Source organism: Macaca mulatta, chromosome 5 (assembly GCF_049350105.2).
Source record: "Macaca mulatta isolate MMU2019108-1 chromosome 5, T2T-MMU8v2.0, whole genome shotgun sequence".
Classification (NCBI taxonomy): domain Eukaryota; kingdom Metazoa; phylum Chordata; class Mammalia; order Primates; family Cercopithecidae; genus Macaca; species Macaca mulatta.
In genome coordinates, this window is record NC_133410.1 from 132630537 (window position 1) to 132653574 (window position 23038).

At 36.1% G+C, this 23038-nt stretch overlaps 1 long non-coding RNA gene across 5 annotated transcripts in view; it reads left to right on the forward strand.

Annotated features, from left to right (window-relative positions):
* The window catches only part of LOC106998488 (uncharacterized), a 397362-nt gene that overhangs the window by 295113 nt on the left and 79211 nt on the right, over positions 1-23038 (forward strand). The gene's annotated exons all lie outside the window — the stretch shown is intronic.

Below are 23038 nucleotides of genomic sequence, written 5' to 3' on the forward strand. Positions count from 1 at the left end.
TCCTAATGGAAAGAACAGGCAACATGCAAGAACAGATGGGTAATGTAATCTGAGATAAAGACAACAAAAATAAAAAATAAAAAAAGATAAAAGAAGTGCTAGAAATCAAAGACAGAAATGAAGACTCTATTTATCAGTAGAGTGGACATGCCAGAGGAAAGAACTAGTGAGACTGAAGATATAGGTCAACAAGAACTTTCCAAACTGAAAGAGAAAGGAAGGGAGGAAGGAAGGAAGGAGAAAGGAGAAAGAAAGAAGAAAGAAAGAAGAAAGAAAAAGGAAGAAGAAAGAAGGAAAAAAAGAAAGAAAGAAAGAAAGAAAGAAGAAAGAAAAAGAAAAGAAAGAAAGAAAGGAAGGAGGGAGGAAGGAGGAAGGGAAGGAAGGAAGGAAAAGAAGAGAAAAATTCAGAATACCCAAGGACTGTGGGGCAACTGTAATAAGTATAAATTATGCATAATTGGAATACCAGAAGGAGAAAATGGAAAACAGCAAAATAAATATTTGATATAATAATGGCTGAGAACTTTCCAAAATTAATCACAGACATGCAGCACAGTTCCAGAAAGCCCAGAAAACACCAAGAAAGAGAAAAAACAAACAACAAACAAATGAACAAAACAACAACAAAAACAAACACCATGAAAGTATACCTAAGCATATTATATTCAAGCAACAGAAAAGCAAAGACAAAGAAATCTTGAAAGAAGCCAGAGGAAAAATAATACTTCTTATTTGTAGATAAAGAAGGGATAAGAATTACAGTGGTTTTCTCATCAGAAACCACGTAAGAAGAAAGTGGAGGAAAATATTTAAAGTTTTGAAGAAAAGCAACCCCCATCCAGAATTGTATATCCAGTGAAATTATTCTTCAGAAGTAAAAGAGAAATAAAGACTTTCCCAGACAAAAACCGAGGGACCTGATTACCAACAAGCCTACCCTGAAATAAATGTTAAAAGAAGTTCTTTAGGAAGAAGAAAAATGATACAGTTCAGAAACTAGTGAAATGAGATTGTTCCCTTGACCCCTTCACGGGACTTGTGAAGGGGGTGGCTCATTTACTCAGTTTGTAGCTCTCAACCCCTCATGGGAGGGGGAACATGCAGGTGACTGGGTGCAGGGGCCAGGATGAGCACTGGTGGGGAACTGGCAGGAACAGAACTCCACGTGGCCCACAGCAGCGTCTAGGGGTTACCTGTGACTCCTGGAGCCCCACAGGGTGTGTATTACAGTGTGCTCTTTTTGCTTTGCCATCTGCGGATGCTTAAGTGTTCAACAGCTCAGTGGAGGGTAAATGTGACAGCCTCTTGCACCCAGGTCCTGTCTGACGTCCAGGAAGAATGAGGTTACAAGTCACATGAACAAATTGGAGGGTAGTGAATGCAGAGGATTTTATTGCCAATGAAAGTGACTCTCAGTGGGAAGGGGGACTGGAAAGGGGGTGGAGTGGGTAGGTGGTCCTCCTCTGGAGTTTGGGTGTCCTGCTATCAAGCTGTCCCTCTGAAGCCAAGCTGCTTCTCTCTGATATCCAGCTGCTGATTCTCTTCTCTCCTTCTCTGCCACGCTGCTCTGCTGGTAGGGCCTGGGGTTTTTATGGGTACAGGATGGGGGCTGGGGCAGGCCAGGGTGGATTTGGAAAGGCAACCTTTATGTTGGAAAACAGGAATGCATGCTCTCACTTTAAGCTGCACGTCAAGGCTTGAGGGTGTGGCCCTCTCCGGGGACCACTCTATTCTACCCAGTATTTCCCTGTCTCCTGTCTGTATCACTAGGGTTTACATAATAAAGGAAGTGTGTTGGAGAAGTAATGGATCAAAGTAAAATTAAATCTTTTACTTTTCTCATTTTTAATTATGTTAAAAGATAACTCTTGAGAGCAATAATTGTAACAAAGTATGGAGTTATAGTATATAGGTAAGTGAAGTGAGTAACAGCAATGCATATGGGATGGGAATAGGGAATAGTCTATTATTAAGGTACTTGTATTACCCATGAAGCAGTATAGAGTTATTTGAAGGTGAAATTAGATTACTTTAAAATGTTTACTTGAAAATCTAAGCCAACTACTAGAAATATTTGTAAAGAAATATAATTGATAACCTAAGAGAGGAAGATTAATAGAACCATATAATATAGTCAGCTGAACCGGAGAAGGCAGCAAAGGAGGAGAATGAAAAGAAACAAAGAACAAATTTAGTAATTAAATAATTAAAACATGGTAGATATTAATTCAACTATATCATTAGTCACTATTAATTAAATGAACATAGATTAATTAAAGGAACATAGATCATCAGAGTGAATTGAAAGTAAATACAGAATTGTATTAAGTTAAGGCTAGCTACTGTAACAACTAGTCTTCACAATTTCAATAGCTTAACACAATACAAGTTTATTTCTTGCTCATATTAAAGATGGTCAGGGATCCTAGGCAGTGGGCAGCTTCTGCTACATAGTGTCAGGGATCAAGGTCTTTCTATCTCATGGCCTCACCATCCCTAGGACTTCATAAATTCTGCATCTAGGTGCTGCAAAAGTGAAAGAGAGACCAAAGGGGAAGAAGTCACATATGTTTAATTCATAAATTTTTATACAAAATATCTTTGATAATCACAACTTAATTTTATGATACTTATACATTTTAAAGGCAAGGTGTAAAACATTAGGGCTGAGAGCAAAGAATGCTTATGAACATCAATTTAGGTTACCCTGGTCCATGAATTTTTGTAAATTATTGTCTCTAAACAAAGATGTAGTATTTTGACTAAGTTTGCCAAAATACTTTGAAATTTTAAGAAATGTAAGAAAATTTTAATCATGTTAAAAATTATTTGGAAAATTTCTGGAAACCAATTTTGATAAATTTATTTTGGCAAAAAGTTATATTTTGAGTATTACAATAAATGGTCCAATTTGGTGAACGTCTAAAGTTAAACTAGTTTAAACAAAAAATGCTGGCCTAAAAAACTTGCCTCTCTCCTAAATTTATGACCCTTGTTTCCATTCATTTACAACAGATTTCCATTTGGATGATCTAGTAGATAATTAAATACATATGTCCAAAAATTTTTTTAAAAAGCACAATAAAAAACATAAGGATCTTCACTAAAAGAACATTCATGATTGAAAAGACAGAATAAAGGTAATTCAATTAATTCATGAGAAGCTAGTAAATAAGAAGAAAATAAAAAGCACAATGTAACACAAAATGGAAGAGAGGAATACAAATATATAAAACTATCTCAATAAATGCAAACTGATTTTTTTTTTTTTTTTTTTTTGAGACGGAGTCTCGCTCTGTCGCCCAGGCTGGAGTGCAGTGGCTGGATCTCAGCTCACTGCAAGCTCCGCTTCCCGGGTTTACGCCATTCTCCTGCCTCAGCCTCCCGAGTAGCTGGGACTACAGGCGCCTGCCACCTCGCCCGGCTAGTTTTTTGTATTTTTAGTAGAGACGGGGTTTCACCATGTTAGCCAGGATGGTCTCGATCTCCTGACCTTGTGATCCGCCCATCTCGGCCTCCCAAAGTGCTGGGATTACAGGCTTGAGCCACCGCGCCCGGCCTTCAAACTGATTAAACAAAGATCAAAATACAGAGATTTTTATTGTTTTTAAAAAATGTATGTACTTTTTTGTAGGAAACAAAGCAAAACAATGACATAGAAAGGTTAAAAGTAAGTAAATGGAAAATGTATTAGAAAAATACTATGTTAATATAAGCCAAATTGATTTGAAACCAAAAAATTTTACTGAAGTTATTTTATGTTGATAAATCTGCTATTTTCCAAGAAGATGCAGCAGTCTTGAATCTGTATGTAACTAAAAGCATATCCTCAAACACTTGAATCAAAATTGAAATAAGTTCAAGAAAAAATAAACAAATCTACATAGAAGATTGCAACACAACTCTGTGATATATTGGTAGATCAAGGATTCAACTTTTGTTTCATATACAGACAAATGGAATAACACAATTAAAACTGGTCTAATGCATATATAATACTTTATCTAACAATTAGACAAGTTAGAGAGTGTTTTTCACACACTCTTGAAACTTTTAGAAAATTTGACCACATACCAGGCCACAAAACGCATCTTAACAAATATCAATGAACCGATATGATGTCTGATCACAGGAAATAAGATTACGTAACAATATTTTAAAATAGACCACCTAACTCATATGTTTTGAATTTTAAAGCAACACTCTCCAAAATATTCCATGGATTTAATAATGATGATGTTTATAAGAATGACATTGAGGATAATGGCAGCCAATTTCAATAGTTGTTTACTATGGGTCATGTACATATGTGCATTACATATACCTCATAAAACCCTAAGGGTAAGTTCTACTTCTATTGTTATTATTTTGCTGATGAGGAAACTCAATCACAGATCTAATGAATGATGGAGCTAAGATTCAGAGTCCAGATAATTTGATCCCAGATACCGTGCTTTAAATCACTACATTGTGACAAAATCAAAATGAAAGAATGAAACAGCAATGAAATACTACATATCAAAACTTTTGAAAGGCAATTAAAATAGGTTTAAAACGTGAGTTTTATCTTAAATTCATTATAATAGTGCAGAAGATACACTGAAAATTAATGTTCTAAAGGTCAGCACCAAGACTTAAAAGGAGAAAAGCAAAGTAAACACCAAGATAGTAGGCAGAGGGAAATCGTCAAGATAGAACAAAATTAATTAAGTCTAAAACAAGGAAACATAAATCTTGTAGATGTAAAATCTCTTTTTCATTTCACTTCATTTTATTTCAATTTCATTATTTATTTCTTTGTTTTTCTTTTTCAGACAGGACCTTCCTCTGTCACCCAGGCTGAAGTGCAGGGGCATCATCATAGCTCACTACAGCCTGGAACTCTGGGGCTCAGGCAATCTTCCTGTCTCAGCCTTCTGAGAAGTTGAGATTACAGGCATCCCAACATGCCTGGCTAATTTTTTTTCTTTTTTTTGTAGAGACTGGGTCTTGCTATGCTTCCCAGGCTCCAACTCCTAGCCTCAAGTAATCTTCCCACCTTGGCCTCCCAAAGTGCTAGAATTACAGGCATGAGCCACTGTGCCCAGTTAAAACCTATTTTTGTTTTAATAAAGAAATTTATCTGACAAAACTGGTTTAAAAAACCCCAACATGACTGTATGTAGAACAGAGATATTAAAACTCAATGTCAAATTCCACAAGGGACTTTTATACCAATACCAGGGTGAACTGACCAACTTTCTAAAAAAGTGTACACTACCAAAACCAATAGAAGAAGAAATTAAAAACAAACCATGAATTAATCTAAAACCATCATAATCACTTAGTTGGTAGTCTAGAGCCTACCCACAAAATGGACACAAAATTAGATATGTTTATTTACCAGTTTTACCAAACCTTCAAAAAATAGATAACATCTATTTTGGGTACTCTTTCAAAAACTGAGGAATAGAGAAGGTTGCTAATTCACCAAAATCAGAGAGAGAGTACAAGAAAAAATTTATGGCCCGATTTCATTATAAGCATAGATGCAAGACTTCTAAGATATTAGCAAATTCAACATATTTTATGTTTTTATGAGATATATAACATTTAATTTTGAAAGTATGTAGATTAGTGTTTTATAATTGACATAGCAAAATTGTTTTCAGTAACAAAGTTGCATAATGATGAAAACATTGCCAAACATCTGTTTTCAAAATTCTGTCTTGATAGCAGGAATTATTTTCCAAAACAATCATTTTCTCACTTCTTATTAAAAATGCCTCTTTTACATTGGGACATATTAAGGATGGGTGTGTATTTAAATACTGCTAAGCAGGCATTTTTCATTACAGAAAAGGTCAGAAATTTGGAACAGCTGTTTGTGTGTGTGTGTGTGTGGAAGAAAAACATGTAACTCTTCTTCAAATTCCCCAACTCTTTTAAGGACTTTACCATTAGACAACCAGCAAATCACTTTATGGCACCTAGGATTTTCATGTCAATTCCCCATTTTAATACAATACCAGTCAATATTCTGGTCCAAGGATAATTCTTAAAATATATATTGAAGTGTTAGATTTACAGAGGCTTTTCTTTAACTTGAAGTGTTTCTAAACACAGAAATATAGTATATTAATTCTAACCAATTTGAATATCAATGATGGCATTCATTACGAAAGATATGCAGTGATCATCGTAGCGCCACATTTTAAATAGCAAGGCTGAAATACTACTTAAGGAAATTACCTTTTTCAATGTCTAGTTCTAACTCAGTTCTAGTTGAAGCATGGTTTCAATAAACACTAATAGAAATTTCAGCTGCTACAATATCAAGCCCTTAAAAGACTTTTTGAAAGAAATATCCTTTTCTAACACTGGAGCTGGACTCTCTAAGAGCATGTTATATGTTAGGATATCAATTACTTTTATTTGCATTCATCAGAACTGGTATTGCAAACAATTTGTCTGGGTGGAATAAAAGAAGAGACTGAAGTCCTTCAGTAACCCCTCTCATTAATTCTTTGTGCAAACAAACTCTAGTTTGGTGTAAAGCAAGATAACCTAATGGATGTTTTGTAGAGGATGTACAGCCACTTTGTTTACCAGTTAAGTTTTATCAAATAAGATGGACCAAGAAAAGCCAAGAGAAGTTTGCAGCTCTATAAATCTCAAGCTATATTTTGAACATTCCTGAAACACCCACTCTGCAGACTTCAGCTTTGAGTAGATTTATAAGAGTCAAAAGTCACAGTTCTTGCAAACAGAGGAAACAGCATATAGAGTTTTTGTTTATTTTCTGTCTCTTAAAAAAATCAAATATGGCCATCGAGGATGTAAAACACCAATAATCAACTACTGGTAGCAGAAATAAGGCCTGAGGCTGTTTTTGTCTCCTTGGTTTCCACGTGTAGCAAAGGCAGGTGAAGAATCTTTCAGGTTTTTTGTATTTTGTTTTTAACCAACTTTTTAATACATTTGTTTTGAACAATAGAGGAATTCCATGAAACACTGCAAGGAGAAGACAGATCAGTTCACTTGCTAATGGACTTAAGAATACAGACCAAATGAAGGCAGTTTGCTGTAACAGAAAGATTTCTTCATCCTCAGGTTGGAAGGCATTGAGTTTTAGTTCTAAAATTTTTATTTATTAGGTCTTGGGACTTTGAACAACTTATTCAAGCCTGCTTTTTATTTCTCATCTGTGAAATAACTGATATCTCTGCTACATGGTGTTATTGAGAGGATTTTGAGAAATCATTGACAGGAAAACGTTTTTATTGTGGTTATTTTTGTTTCTTAAAGACTCATACAAATTTAAGATATCACAATATATTTTGTGACTGTGCATTCTTCTGTTCCTAGATTGACTGACCGAGGTCCTTGCTCTGGGATCGCTTACCTGCTTTGACTGGGGAGCAATGAAATCCTAGCACAGTGGCATCAAGATGAGCTACTATTGTTTTATTAGCAATATTTGTCAGAATTAATTTTCCTTTTTTTTTTTTTTTGAGATGGAGTCTCGCTCTGTCTCCCAGGCTAGAGTGCAGTGGCGTGATCTCGGCTCACTGCAAGCTCTGCCTCCCGGGTTCACGCCATTCTCCTGCCTCAGCCTCCCGAGTAGCTGGGACTACAGGCGCCCGCCACCATGCCCGGCTAATTTTTTTTTGTATTTTTAGTAGAGACGGGGTTTCACCGTGTTAGCCAGGATGGTCTCGATCTCCTGACCTCGTGATCTGGCTGCCTCAGCGTCCCAAAGTGCTGGGATTACAGGCGTAAGCCACCACGCCCGGCCTCCATTTTCTTTACATTTCATTTTAGAAGACCCTACCCAGTGCCAGCAGCGATTTTCCGTGGTCTTATTGGGTAGATATATTTATAATGACAGCTGCACTACTGCTAAACATTTAGCTTTTCAAATGAGTCAAAGGTAGAGAATAAAAGACTATCTCTGTTCCCTACCCATGATAAATATAAAGAGTTTAACCTCTCTGAACTTAGAAAAATTAATTTTGCTTTTTTTTTATTTTTTGAGATGGAGTCTCTCTCTGTCACGTGGGTTGGGTGCAGTCGCACCATCTCTGCTCACTGCTTCCTGGGTTCAAGTGATTCTCCTGCCTTGGCCTCTGGAGTAGCTGGGATTACAGGCATGGGTCACCATGCCCAGTTAATTTTTGTATTTTTGGTAGAGATGGGGTTTCCCCATGTTGATCAGGTTGGTCTCAAACTCTTGACCTCATGATCCACCTGCCTCAGCCTCCCAAAGTGCTGGGATTACAGGCGTGAGCCACCATGTCTGGCCTTAATTTTACTTTTAAGTTCTAAATTCGTTGGAAAATATCCTTTCTACTTTTTCCTAGCAAATCATTGATTCCCAAATGTTGCTTGTGAGTAATATTTATATATGACTAAATTTTTCATGCATTACAATAAGAGTAATTGATCTTAGGCCCTTGTAGTAAAATTCTATTAAATCAGAATATTAGCATATGCCAAGGCTTCTGTCTAGAGCTGATCCAAATTTTGATTGTGGAAGACTTGTGGAAATGTCCTGCTTTAACTTTTGTCTCCCATTATCCCTTGCTTTTGTAAAACAATGATTATAAAATATTTCTGGTATTAGGAGCCTTAATTAGGGAGCCCTAAGTACCTTTATTCTATTTCCTTTGAGTTCTACTTGATTGCCAACCAGCCGGGAAGATAGAGGTCTAGAAAGACTGGGCTGTGATGCAGACTGTCCTAGGTTGCAAAAATCCTGCTCACCTTGTTTAAAGATATGAACTACTTTAGGATTGAGGTCCTCAAGCAGATTTCTAAGCCTGTAGCCAAATGCTTAAAACACTGAGTCATGGAATGATTTTAATCTTTCTGAACTAGAAGTTTCCCAGGGTTAGACAAGCTCTTATGCTGAAAACATAGCACAAAGTCCATTGATGACTACTGATATGGTTTGAGTCTGTGTCCCCACCCAAATCTCATGTCAAATTGTAATTCCAGTGTTGGATGTAGGGCCTAGTGGGAGGTGATTGAATCATGGGGGCGGATTTTCCCTTTGGTGCTATTCTCATGATAGTGACTGAGTTATCGTGAAATCCGGTTGCTTAAAAGTGTGTAGCGCCTTCCCCTTCACCCCTTTTCCTCCTGTTGCTGCCATGTAAGACCTGTTGGCTTCCTCTTTGCCTTCCGCCATGATTGTAAGTTTCCTGAGGCCTTTCCAGCCATGCTTCCTGTACAGCCTATGGAACTATGAGTCAATTAAACCTTTATTCTTTATAAATTACTCAGTCTCAGGTATTTCTTTATAGCAGTGTGAGAATGGACTAATACACGTACTTTCTCTAAGATTACCTCCTATGCTGTTTTTTAGTTAGACAATTTCCCAATTACACCCTGATTATGGACCACCTAAGTTGATATTGGCTCTTGGCTATGATCTTCTCAATAACACTTTGAGATATATCAATGCTTCTTGAATTCTGTAGATTAAGTAGTAAAGATTAATGTGTTCATGTAACATTGGATTTAGCACTTAACTGAATTTAAATAATATAATGATATCAACCATCAACTTCTCCTCTTAGGGCATTAGTAAAATGAATGTTAATTTTGGGAAAAGTCCTGAGTTTCTTAAAATGAATAAACTTTACAAAAATGAAGGACCAACAAAGGATGAGGACTACTCTAAAAAGCTCCTAATTTGTTGGTGGGATACCTTGATCCCATAGGAGAAGTCTTCCTAAAATGAGAATTGGTTCTCAAAAAGCCAGACATAGTTCTGATTGGAGAGGATTCACTTCTGGCCTTGGAGGACATGCTATACAACTAAGGGAATTCTAGTCTCTGACCAAGAGACCAATTCTTCATGTGGTTTACAACAATTTTTGTTTTATCTGCTAAAGAATAGAAAGCTGAATAAGATATGATTCTTGCTCTAAATAGTTTTTAAATTTTGTGGAGGCTGCAAGGCACTAATCTTACACTTGGAAATTTCTTTTGGATACCCAGATAGCCACGACAATGGTGTAATGTATGGGGAAATTTTCCTCCATCATTCAAGTGATGCTTGTTTTGGGTGGGGGGGCAGTCAGCTATATATTCTTAGAATCTGCATGCAAAAAAGATATCCATTCAATTAATGAAGGAAAATATTTTTAAACTCTTGCCCAAGTCATTCTTCTAGGTCCAGGGTATACTTCACTTTTACTGTGAATTCCTCCTCATCCCTCAGGTTCTGTACTCTAGAAGCTTTCAAACGCCTTTGTTATAGCACTCATCGGTTATGATTTATGTATACATTTTTTCCATTAGACTCTGAACTCTTCAGGGAGAGAGACTATCTATTATTTGTCTTTTAAAATTTTGAACTCGTTTTATTTTGTTGTCAAATACAAACATAGAATTGAATATTTGTAATAAAAATGTTTGAATTTCTCTCTAGTAATAATTTCTAAGAGGAAACTGTCATTTTTTTATTCCTTCTCCAGATGTAATTATTGACAGTTTATTAAGTAAAGTAGCATTTTCTTAGCAGTGACAGGTATGACTTTTGTCTTTTGAGACTGTTTATAATATTAATATTTTATAATGTGAGCACATGAATCCATAATTGTCCAAATGAAGAATTCAAGAATAAAGAACTTGATTTAGAAAGATTCAGAAGAGCTTCAGTCTCTGGAACTGAAGTCCACTTCAGATTTACATTTTGCATCATAATCTTGGCTTTTAGAATGCATTTAATGCATGAGAATAATTACCGGGTACCAATCACTGCTTTGCATAGATTGTTTTATGTACTTTGTGCAGTAGATAGCTTTAATATTAGTTCTATGAGTGAGGGAGCTTTGAAAGATTATGTAATGAGCTTTAGGTAATATAGGTGGTAAGTGGTCCTACCACTTTCCTTAAACAAGGAACTGTGGTCCCTTGCCTCCTTTTCTACCCCTGAGCTTCTCTCATCACTCCCTGCACCCTGTCCCCAATTTATTGACCTCAAATATTATTCTACCTAGTTGCAGACTGAAGTGAAGGTCTTAGCAGATTTTGGGACACATGGAGTGCAGCAGAGGTTATCATCGCACACTGTGTTTATAGCTTCACTCAGCCAGGGGTTTTTCGCAGTTTTCAGGACCGTAGAGACCTCCTTTCAACACGGGAGCCAGTGTAAATACACAACAAAGAGACCACACCTGAGGAGGGTTTTCTGTCTATTTTAGTGACCTTGTTCGTGGCTGTGGGCCACTGGTGATCCTTCTCACCAATCAAATATTAAACTTCTCTTTCTGAAACTTCCCTTAGGCCTGCCTGAAGATTTTTGGTCCCCATGTTTTATGAGGTGATAAAGATTTTGAGCTTTTCAAAGACAAAGCTGGTTTGTATTTTTTAGATGACATTGTCATCATGATTACATTTGCCATGTAAATTAATTTTTATTTTTTTAAAGAGTAAGTTACTACTGAAGTTCCTCTTCTACTTGATAGTTGTGAGAAGACAAGATAAGTGCTTAGGTTTTGACATTCACAATCTATGTAACAGGAGGATGATCAAAAGTTGGATTTCTGATACCTGATGAAAGCCATATGGTAGGGCTGAGCTAAATCAGATTGAACAAAGATCTTTCCTTCCTGTTTCTACTGAGGCATGAATACTAATAAGTTAGTATGTTTTGGGTGCCAACCAAGTACCCATTTTAGAAGACCTTTAAAGAATATAAGAAATGAGTGACAAGATCCATGCACGTGAGGAACTTAATTATTAAGAAAGATTCTAACAAACTCTGGATCATTAACAGTTTGAAGGCATGGTTTTTTTTGTAAACTGAATATGAAAAGATGACAGGAAATAAATGGTTGAAATGTGTAATAAGAGTGGTGGTATTTGAAAAGAGGAAAGCTTGGAACATTTTTGGTTTGGTACACTCACAAATGTTGAGGGACCTAGCAGATTTGCAAAAATTGAACCTGGAAATTTGGTTCCTAGTGTATGAACAGTGTGGTCTGAGAGCCTGAGATAATTAGCAGAAATTAATCTTAAACTTGCTGGCATTAGTTTCCAAAGAGGCTGCTGACATGACATGGTGCTATGCAAGACAAAGTTGACATGTAATGCAAGAGACATTAATTCTATCTGCCAAAACATTAAAAATATGCTTATTAAATAGAAATAAATATCACTACATATGTATATAAAATAACCACAATGAATATTTATAAGTATTGGATATAAATGAAAAAGAGAAAATTTCGTACGTGCTGGTTAGATATAGATGAAGCTGTTTTGCATGCTTCTCTTTCTTCAGTATTTAATTTGGAGATTTATCTACCTTATCATGTAACTTGATTTTATTTTTTATGTGTAAGAAGGTGAATCAACTTTTCTGTATTGAAACAATCTTTGTTAACATTTTCAACATGTACTTTCACTTTAGTTGATTTATAATTGAAGCTTCATTGCTTTATTGTCATGTTTTATTCCTAATAGAATGTGCTTCTATATTTAAGGATGATATGGTGCAGAAATGTTGTTAAGCATACAAATTGATGGCATAATTTGCCCTTGACCTTGGATCTTGGTAGTTGCTAGAACACTGAGGAGAGAGCTTTTTTTTTGGCCATGTGGGGGTCTTCCAAAGGCATCAATTTTAAAGCTAGACTGGAGCAATTACCATTACATTTATGTTAGAGGTTAACATTTGTATTATTTCCTCTTATTGCCTGGCTTTACAGAATGTTATGCCCCACTGCTTTTATTAAATCCAGGTAATAGAGGAAATAACAGTGTTATTAACCTCTAACACTGATGAAAAATTAGTCTTAAGTAAAACATGGTTTAAAATCAGAGCCATTGAGCCAGTACTTTAGCTGGTTCCCTGACCAAGCACAGAAAGGCTTTGTATACTCATTGTGCCTGTATTCATTATGATAAAAGTAAAACAAAGTATAACATGAAATAAATCTCTAGGAGAAAAAGGGATTTGATTTGAATATGTACTATGTTCTTACTAGTAAATGTTATACGTTTGCATGATGTTATATAAATAAATATTTATCAGAAGAGTACCACTTTTCTATGACTGAAAGAGGAATTCGTTTTGATAACTTGATTACTTTCACAGAAAAGCACTTAGAAATTTAGTATATAATAATTGACCTCATCAGAAGTCTGTAGTTAGGTGCTTCCAAACACAACTATTGTTAAGCTGAGGATTACTTTAGAAAAATTCCCTTTTCTATGCTTGTTTGCATTTAAAACAATAATTTTTCAAAGTGATTTTTGGGATTTAGGCAGAGTTTGCTTCCTTTGTTATACAATGGTTACACGTGGTTTTGTTGGATGTTTATTCTAATTGAGACCATAAAGTTGTGAGTGAATTTATACAATTTAGGCAAATTATGAAATATAGACTTAGTCAATAAAATTAGAGTGATAATTTATTATAGGAAAATAAGATTTTGGTATCATAGTTTATTGATTATGTAATTGAAATAACCCTTTTAGATGTATTTTGTATGCTTTGATTAATAAATATTTTATTTAAATTTAATATTAAAGCAACACATTTCTATTAAGCAATGCATATGTGTATCTAAGTAACTTCAAAGGTTTTTCAATTGTCTGATTTTTAAATATATCTCTCTGCCTAACATTTATTAGTGAATTGCCAAATTATTTAAAGGTATTTTTCTTTTGTGGAATAAAATATACTTCTTAATATAAGCATATTGGTTTCTAAATTACTCAGTATATTTACCATGATTTTGTAAATAATGTAGTAAAAGATTTCCTTTTAATCTATTATTTTAAATATAGAATTCATATAATTGATTAGAATAAACATCATTGAGAGAGAACATTGTATCTTATGTATTTATTCAAAGGATGGTGTTGGGTAACACTCGATTTAAGAGCTTTTGTGTGAATTAAATAAAACTGCACATATAGAAGTGTCTTGTAATTATGTAAACATTAAGTATTATATTATTCTCATGACTTATAGTGGGGAAGATGTATAGAAACTTCATAGTATTCATGGCATTTCTATAGTATAAGTTGTTTAATAGAAAATAACAAATAAAAGTATGCATTGTACTTCTTAATCTTTAGGTAAATATACATTCCAGTTGCATGAACAGTCCTATGTAAAGGCTCAACAATCCGTTTACTTTTTAAATTAACAACCACTTCAATGGTTAATTGAGTATTTCTAAGCCAATAAATTACCCTTTAACATTACTGACTGGAAGCTTATTTAGTATCCAAAACAAGCCTGGCATTAATGAACTCATTCTCCAACAAAAGGAAAAGGAAGCATCAAATCTGAACTTTGGATGTGTTCGGTCCCCTTATTCTAAACACATTAGTACACTGTATTTTCCCACTTAGAGAAGCTTTTGTACACTGAGCATGTGGCTGTTTAAATGCCCCAGCGGGACATCCAGAGGCTGCAAAAAAGGGAAAAATTATTTGGAACAATTTGCTTTCGTTCAAGGGCAACCATTTTACAGCTGGTTTATTGCTATTCTTGTGCTGTTTAAGCTGTCTTTCATGTCAAAAGTCCTTTCCTGCTTACAGATCATCAGGAAGCATTCTGCTGCGTGCTGTTTGCCTAAGTTCCTCCAGGGCTCCGGGCCTTTGATCACGGATACCATTTGCAATCTGGTTAAAAATAGGAGGCTGCTGAGATAAGCTTGGGCGCTGGCAGTGAGGAAAAGGCCCTTTCCTTTTTCTTTTTTTTTTCTTTTTTTTAAACTTTGTTATTTTGTTTTTTAGCATGGGAGCACATAATCGAAGCGAAGAAAATAGTGCTTAGAAATTATAGTATGCTTAGAGGTGTGAAAAGTTTCTGTGACAAAAGGTTATTGGTTGTTAAAAAGTTCAATTTTTTGAAACCAGTGTCATTATTGTAGTAAGTTAAAATTTTGAACTTAATGAGTACATTTTTTCTTTGAGTCTTTTCTTTGAGTTTGACACAAACAATATTTGCTCTCTTACATTTAAAATACACTACTGGTTGCACAGCTTTCAAGCTTGTACTCCTAAGGATGGCATTTAAACCAGAAGCATATATATTTTTTTATATATTTTAGTGAGGAAAAATGTATTATTGTCATTAGCAAACCTAATATAAAAGAACAATAATATATTTTAAATTGCTATTAGGTAACAAGCATTGTAAGGATAAAATCAGAATAAAAGACTCATATTTTTATAATTTTGTATTGCTTATCATTTTCTAGTGCTTTCTTAAGTTTATCAACTTATTGAAAACAAAAGCGTGAAGATAGACATGATTTTTAAATTATAGTTTCTCTCAGAATTTTGATTAACATGATTGTATCATTCTTATGATGTAGGGGTATGGTGACTTTCATTACTGTTTGCTTAAGCAACAAATCAAATATATCACAAGCCAGGAAATTAGAGAATTAATTGGAAATGAAACGTAGCCTAGATGATAAAAGTGCAATAACTTTGGATACTAGAATATCAACATAAAATTCAACGTAGAATATTTACTGTGAAATAAAATGTGCTAGAAGGGATCTTGGGATTTTAATTAATTTTTCTGCCAGTGGGCAAGATCATTTATTTGTTAATTTACTCAAATAAAGATCTGTGCAAAGCTAAAACCTGTAAAATAAAGCAGAATAAAAGAGTGCCCTCCGAGGCTAAAAACATGTTTACTGTAATGCCACATGCATTCTTGGCAGTTTGGGGTACTGTGTATATTTTGGAGGGACAAAGAAGAATTAGTCAAAGGAAAGATTGTGGGAATACATTTGTAGAATGGAAGGTAGGTGAGGGATTAGAGATGAAGGAATCAGTTTATATGGATTTCAGCATGAAAGAGAGTTTAGAAAGAGAGTTCCTGAAGCTGCAATTGGTGCAGTTATGCGAGACTGGAACAACTTGGGATGGGAAGTGCGGTGGGGAGGCAGAGTGGACTGAACTAAACTGGCTGGGAGTAAAGTATGGGATGAAGTTTACAGTGCTAGGCGGGGTCAGATTATGGAGGAACACGTGCTGTGTACACTGAGTTGTATTAATTGTTGTATATGTATTTTTAATCAATAGTGTACTGACTTGTGCTGCTGAGTTTACTGAATTCATATTTTTAAAAACTCTAATTTGCCTTTCAAAATAAGGCATCTAAAGCTTATTAAGCATATAAAACAGGAAACTTGATAAGTTGTTCTTGTGTTTGTGTTTACATATTACCAAGTATATAATAGCTCACATTCCGGCAGAAACAATACTGTGGCTTAGTCATACCACGTTTCGTATTACAAATAGTTTTACGTAAAATGAATGCTCCAATCTATATCTCCAGAATGGAGACGGTCCTCTCTAAAAGGGGCTCCTTCATCCTGAAAACTAGCTCAGAGGTTTTTTTGAGCTTCGTGTCCTGTTTATCACTTCTTTGAGTACCTTAACCTGCAGTGTAGTTACCCTTGCCACACTGCAATATCCTAAAAAGGGCATCTTGTATCTCTGTCTCAAGGTAGTAATGGAGTTGAAATGTATATCAAGGAAAAGGTCAGGATTTCATTGAAAAGATGGAATATACATTTTGCACTAATGTCTGAAAAATCAACTTGCTCATTAGTTATTAAAGGACCACAGGCGCAAGCAGTGCAATTTTTGCAATTCTCTTTCCTGATATATTCTAGCATGGTCATTTGCCCCTAAGCCTCAGAAGGTTAACTGGATCTCATAATAAGTGAATGCACCCAATCACTCATGATTTTGGAAATTTTTAAATTGTTATTGTTTAGGCATTAACACTGGAATATCAAATTTGACTTTCTTTTTATTGAGTGGGATTGTTCTAAATTTGCTGGTTTTATGACTTTTGTAATGAAAATTATTAAAAATGAACACTAAAGACCAACTTAAATAAAAAATTACCTGTGTTGCTCAAATAGGTTTTTTATCTACATGTCTAGAAAATAGGTTTATGGAAATTTAAATCTGCTTTGAGCTCTTTGGGACAAGTGTAATAGCACTAAATCACGTATTTAACATGCACCACAGGTGGTCACTGTGTGGTAGTGTTGCTGGTCAATGAAGTGACTCTTACTAACAAGGAAGAAATAGGAAAAGCAGGGGGTCGAGAAGGCAAGGCTGGACACCATTGTGTGATTAAAGTAGAAAGTGTTTTTCTAATATAGTTCTGTGCCTTATTTGTCTCTCCTCTTTTTTTTTTTCTTTTCTTTTTTTTTTTTTTTTTAAATCTTTTTGTCCTACCGTTTTGCTTTCTTTTTTCACCTGTTCTGTTTTGCTGAGATGTTAAGTTGTAGGCTGTATTCTGGGTTTAAGTTGGTTGTACAAGTATCAGAGATAATGATATTTTGAATTTGTTAAAAGGCTTTTATCTGAAAATTGTCAGGGTATTTTTGTAAAGCAAGCAGAAAACACGAGAGGGGCAATGAAAACATATTTAGCCTTAAGACCCATAGATTTTTCTGTTAGATCCATACAACTCAATAGAGAATGTCATGAAAATTCATCCATGAGTGAGAAAACTGGCTGCATGATATCTACCATGTAACTCCACATCAAGAAAGGCATCACCATTTCATTCACTCTAGGCTTTCATTAAATTCACTACACTAGAGTGAGAGACCTGCCTGTACTCTTAAAAGAAAGGGAGGGGGCTGGGTGTGGTGTCTCATGCCTATAATCCCAGCACTCTGGGAGGCCGAAGTGGACGGGTCACCTGTGGTCGGGAGTTCAGGACCAGCCTGACCAACATGGAGAAACCCGATCTCTACAAAAAATACAAAATTAGCCGGGTGTGGTGGCACATGCCTGTAATCCCAGCTACTTGGGAGGCTGAGGCAGGAGAATCGCTTGAACTCAGGAGGCAGAGGTGGCAGTGAGCCGACAGCATGCCATTGCACTCCAGCCTGGGCAACAAGAGCAAAACTTTGTCTCAAAAAAAAAAAAAAAAAAAAAAAAAAAAAGAAAGAAAGAAAGGGCAATGAGCTTACCTAGATGATGGGTTGATAGGTGCAGCAAACCACCATGGCACATGTATACCTGTGTAACATTCAGCATATGTACCCCAGAACTTAAAAAACAAGCAATGCTCAATGTATCTTTAATGTGTTTATGTGTTTACCTTGACTAATTTTATAGAATAACTATCTTATCTAAATACACTAGAACTATCAACTGCATATTTGTTATAGTGTAGTTAATGTGTAATATCTCATCCCAAAGTAAACATATTTTAAAGTTGCCGGGCGCGGTGGCTCAAGCCTGTAATCCCAGCACTTTGGGAGGCCGAGACGGGCGGATCACGAGGTCAGGAGATCGAGACCATCCTGGCTAACACGGTGAAACCCCGTCTCTACTAAAAAATACAAAAAAAAAAAACTAGCCGGGCGAGGTGGCGGGCGCCTGTAGTCCCGGCTACTCGGGAGGCTGAGGCAGGAGAATGGCGTGAACCCGGGAGGCGGAGCTTGCAGTGAGCTGAGATCCGGCCACAGCACTCCAGCCTGGGTGACAGAGCGAGACTCCGTCTCAAAAAAAAAAAAAAAAAAAAAAAACTCAATAACATCATATATATAATTTCACTTAGTAGAGTAGCTTATTATCTTCACTAATGGCTTATCAATGAAGGAAAATTTATTTCAAAGAGGACCATTATACGGATATATCAGGAATTAGTGTTATCTTAGGTTGTATCTTCACAAGGAAGAGATATAAAGATATTTCTTATTATTGCAGCATATTTATATGCTAAAGCATGTTCTCTTAAGGGATCATATCTTTGGCAGAAGAAAAGACATAAAAGGATTCTAAAAGTGGCTACGATATTGAATTCCACAGTACCAGAAGATTAATCTGCCACAATTTCTTTTGCTTTAATCACTATATGTCTTAGGTTTTCTCTTCTTTTTGGGTACTTCCTTTCTTAATGGTAGTTGAATTCTCAGAGTTTAGCATACTGTACTTCTGGAGGAGTGGAGAGCTCTAGAGAAACTCAAATACTTCTTTTTACAAAATGTATATTTGTTTTATTCATGATTTGTCATGTTCTGGAATACAAAAAGTAATTATAATAATGGTTGAATTTAACAAAAAATTTTTAACTTCAACTTAAAACATGAACTCATTAATCTCATTCAATGGCAATATTCAATGCTTAAAGAAACAAAAACAAACATGTACACAATTGTGCAGTTTTCATAAGGGTTTATTTTATAACTGGTGGATAGCACATTTAACAGTTAAATACATTTAAATAATGTATAGGTGACTACACAATTGCAGCACTGGTAACTAGATAGATAACCAATTCAACCAAAAACCAGCTAACAAGTAACAGTCTAAATATTTAAAAAACAACTCTTGTTTAAGTCATCTTTTGTTCTGAACACATTCTTAGGGGGGCAAAAGCCTGCTGGTCACACATTAAGGCCAAATCTTCTGATATCCATTCTCAGGGGCTACTTTTAGCTGGATTAAGCCTCTACCTCTAGGGCAAGCACACATTTGTGGCCTCCAGTATCAATGCTCTTCCTGTCTACCAGAGCAGACAATGTAAGATTTACACCAGGCCTCAGAATCTGAGGGTAGCCTGCCCCAGTCAATATAGAGTTGTTGACTTTTGAATTGAACATTGTAAAGGATGAATAGCCAGATAAAGCAATACATAGGGTGAGGTCTGGAAGAGTCCTGAGCCTGGGGGCGTCCGTCCCTGTGGAGTTGGTGTGCACCACTCTCCCAGTATGTGGATATGTTCTTTTTCACCTCATTGGAAGCCCTGAACTTCTCAAACACTTCTAATAAGAAGCATTACACAGTAGTTTTGGGGGAGACCATTGGAAGGTGATCTCCCATTTAGGAGATGAACTTTCATACTGGAAAGGCTTGGCCTTTCAGATATCTGATGGAGAGCTACATGCGTCATTTATGATGGTCCTGAGACCTAGACCATTGGGGTAGTCACACTACTGAGGATAGAACACTTCACACAGACTTCTAGATGCGAAACTTTGTATAACTTTGAGGAGAAGGCCCGGAATTTAAAATACCAAGATTTTATGAGTAATTGTAGGTAAAGATAGTTTTCTAAGGGAAAAGTCCATTGTGGCATTCATTCTCAAGGAGTCAGATCCCACTAAAAATAGAAACATATCAAACCCCAAAAATCTCAAATGAATCTCAGTCTTAAGGAAAGAGGATTGTGTAGGCAGATTTTCCCAGTATGGGGAGAAACAGTACATAGAAGCTTTTGAGTCCAGGGCAGTTTTTATTTTTATTTTAGAAATCCCTATGTGAGAGGTACTGAGAAAGAGAAATATTTTGGTCTTTGCAAATTTAGGAGACTTTACAATTAAAATTATAACAATCAGAGATAACTCATGAGGAAAACTGCTGCAAATATTCAATGTACAAAATTCCTAGACATTAGGCATTCACAGATATTGGGGGGTTCATATAGGAGAAAAACCTTAGAAGTGTGCTGAAACTTCATCTAGGACTAAATGACACATTTGCGGATGTTACCGCTTCCTCTGAGCAGACATAGCCTTGCACCAGGGCTTCTGGCTTGGTGAGCAGAGGATCACCTCATATTTTCCCCTTGTTCGGTGAATTGCTAGTGCAATCGTATCAGTCGCCCTCATTGTACTGAGTTTCCTGGCAGTGAGCAGGCCTGATGACATTCTACCTGGTTTTGTTTGTATTTTTTGAAAGCATACTGCATGTATCTTTTGGATTCATACTCAATATACTCAAGTGATAGATGGGGGTGATTATTTTCACTTTGGAAGTTTATTTGCTTTACAAAAGAGTATAGGATGATTTATTTAAAAATAATTTCTTCCATGATTTAATTTATGAAAGATTAAGCTTGCATCTAATAGGTAAAATTCACTCTTAAAATTTTTTGTTGTCAGTCTAGCAAAAATTATAGAGATGGTAAGTCGTTGAAATGATTACAATATGGAATGTCTACTCTCTTTTTTATTTTTCTTAGTTTAAGGCAGTTTCAGACATACTTACACACAAATATTTATGGTAGATTGTATTATTGTTCTAAATTGTTTGTTCACTCCTTACCCCTGAGAAGACAACGCATTCTTATGCTGTTGATTTGAGGCTTGGCCTTGTGATCTGCTTAAGCCAAGAGATACGCCACATCTGAGCAGTTCTTTTCCTTGTAGCCCCTGCCATGTGAGCAGTGTGTACAATGCTGCTCCTTTAGCATGGATCCTGGGATGAGAAGACTCAGGGAGCAGGCTCTGCCAACACACAGCCTGCAGCAGAGCCGCAGCCAGCAGTAGTCCTCATTCAACAGGAGCAAGAAAAAACTGCTCGTCATCTTTAGCGCTGAGATTTGGGGGTTGTCTGTTATCACAGAAAGTACTGTCTCATAGAAGTTTGTAATATAACTACTACTACAACAACTATTGCTATAATGTTTATAGCAATCATTGCTGCTTTACATTGCAATGGTATTGTTGCTTGCAAGCTGCTATCAAATAGATGACCTTGTTGGAAACTCACAGCTACAAGGGCAGGTGAGGAAGCTGAAGTAATGAGTAAGAGAAGTTAATGAATTATCACAAGGTCAAAGTGCTGGAAAGTAGGACAGGATTTGAACTCAGATTTTCTTATTTCAAGTTGTCCTTTTTCTGGACGTTACTTTACTAGTCTCCAATACACTTTACAGAGTTCTCAAGGTATCTTAAGTATAGCATGCCATCTCAATTGTCCATCACTTCACCAATAGAGACCCTGTCTCTATAGGTACTTCATCATACAATTCCCTCACTGGCATTTCCAAGGCCTTCTAGTAGGTTCAGGAGAAAGATGAAAATCCTTAACATGTTTGACACAATTCTGACTTGTCTAAGTTCTGCACATCTCCCAAGCCTCAAATGCCTCCTTAGTTGCTCCCTGGATTGCTCTCTGGCCTCCAGCTACACTAATGGTTTTGGAAGCCCATGGAGAGGTCTTGCCTTTTTCAGCCACAGGACTTTGTGAATATAATATTTTTCTACCAAAATGTCACCTCTGTACCCTAAATTCTTACCATGTACCATCCTCATTCTCCTCACCATGTATTCTTTCTCTGGATCTCTACTCAATAGACAATGGCCGAGAGACCTCCCCCGACTTTCTGATCAGGTCAATCCCCATACTTAAAGGGCATTTACCTCTGCCTCAGCGGTGGTTGATGTGGTTCTCTTTGGGTAATATCTCTTGTTCCTTTATTATTCTATTTATCATCGCTTGTTTATTCATTTTGCTCACCCTAGTACCTAGCATACTGCCTGCTACATAGGAAGTATTCAGCAAACTTTTCTTAAATCTCTGAATATTCAGATACAATGCTGAACGCTAACTATTCAGCTGCAGCACTGCAGCTGAGCTGTCAGAAATGGGGTAGAAGTGTCTTGAGTTTTGATAAGGAGAGGGATCTGCTTGTTACATGAACTGGAAATAGTGATGAGATGGAAATTTGGTGTGAAGAAGCCAAGAGGTCATTTGTGGTCATTGTAACATCACTAGGTAATGATCAGAGAGGCAATAGAGAGCATCCCTCAGTGGCTGTGTCTACACAAGACTCACCGCTTTGAAGAAGCACATGCCAAGAACTCACATCCCTTTAGTGGCTTAAGTCTTTGAACTTTCTTTCCAGTTTTCGTAAAAGTTTTGTTTACAGGCTTCACCAATAGTAAAGCTAAGACGTTTGCATGTGTTTTACCAGCCCTATCATTTCAGTAGGGCTGGATTTCTGGAAGATTATTTTTCTCTGCAGATTTTATTATTTTTTCCCCTTTGTTTTAATAAATAACATCTTTCAGGCCAAGTAGAAAAGAGGATGAAGTATATCCGGTAAATCTAAGGATGGCACAATGGCAACCACTATTATGGAGCACTAACTGCTTTCTGGTATTATTCAGTTATGAGGGCAACATAGGTTGTTCATGTCTGTATTTTCATATGTCTTTTCATTTTCTATCCTTTTATTTTTAGTAGAGATCTGTTAAGGATTTTCACTCTTTTTCACTGGGCTGCTTTTCAATTTTATTTCACA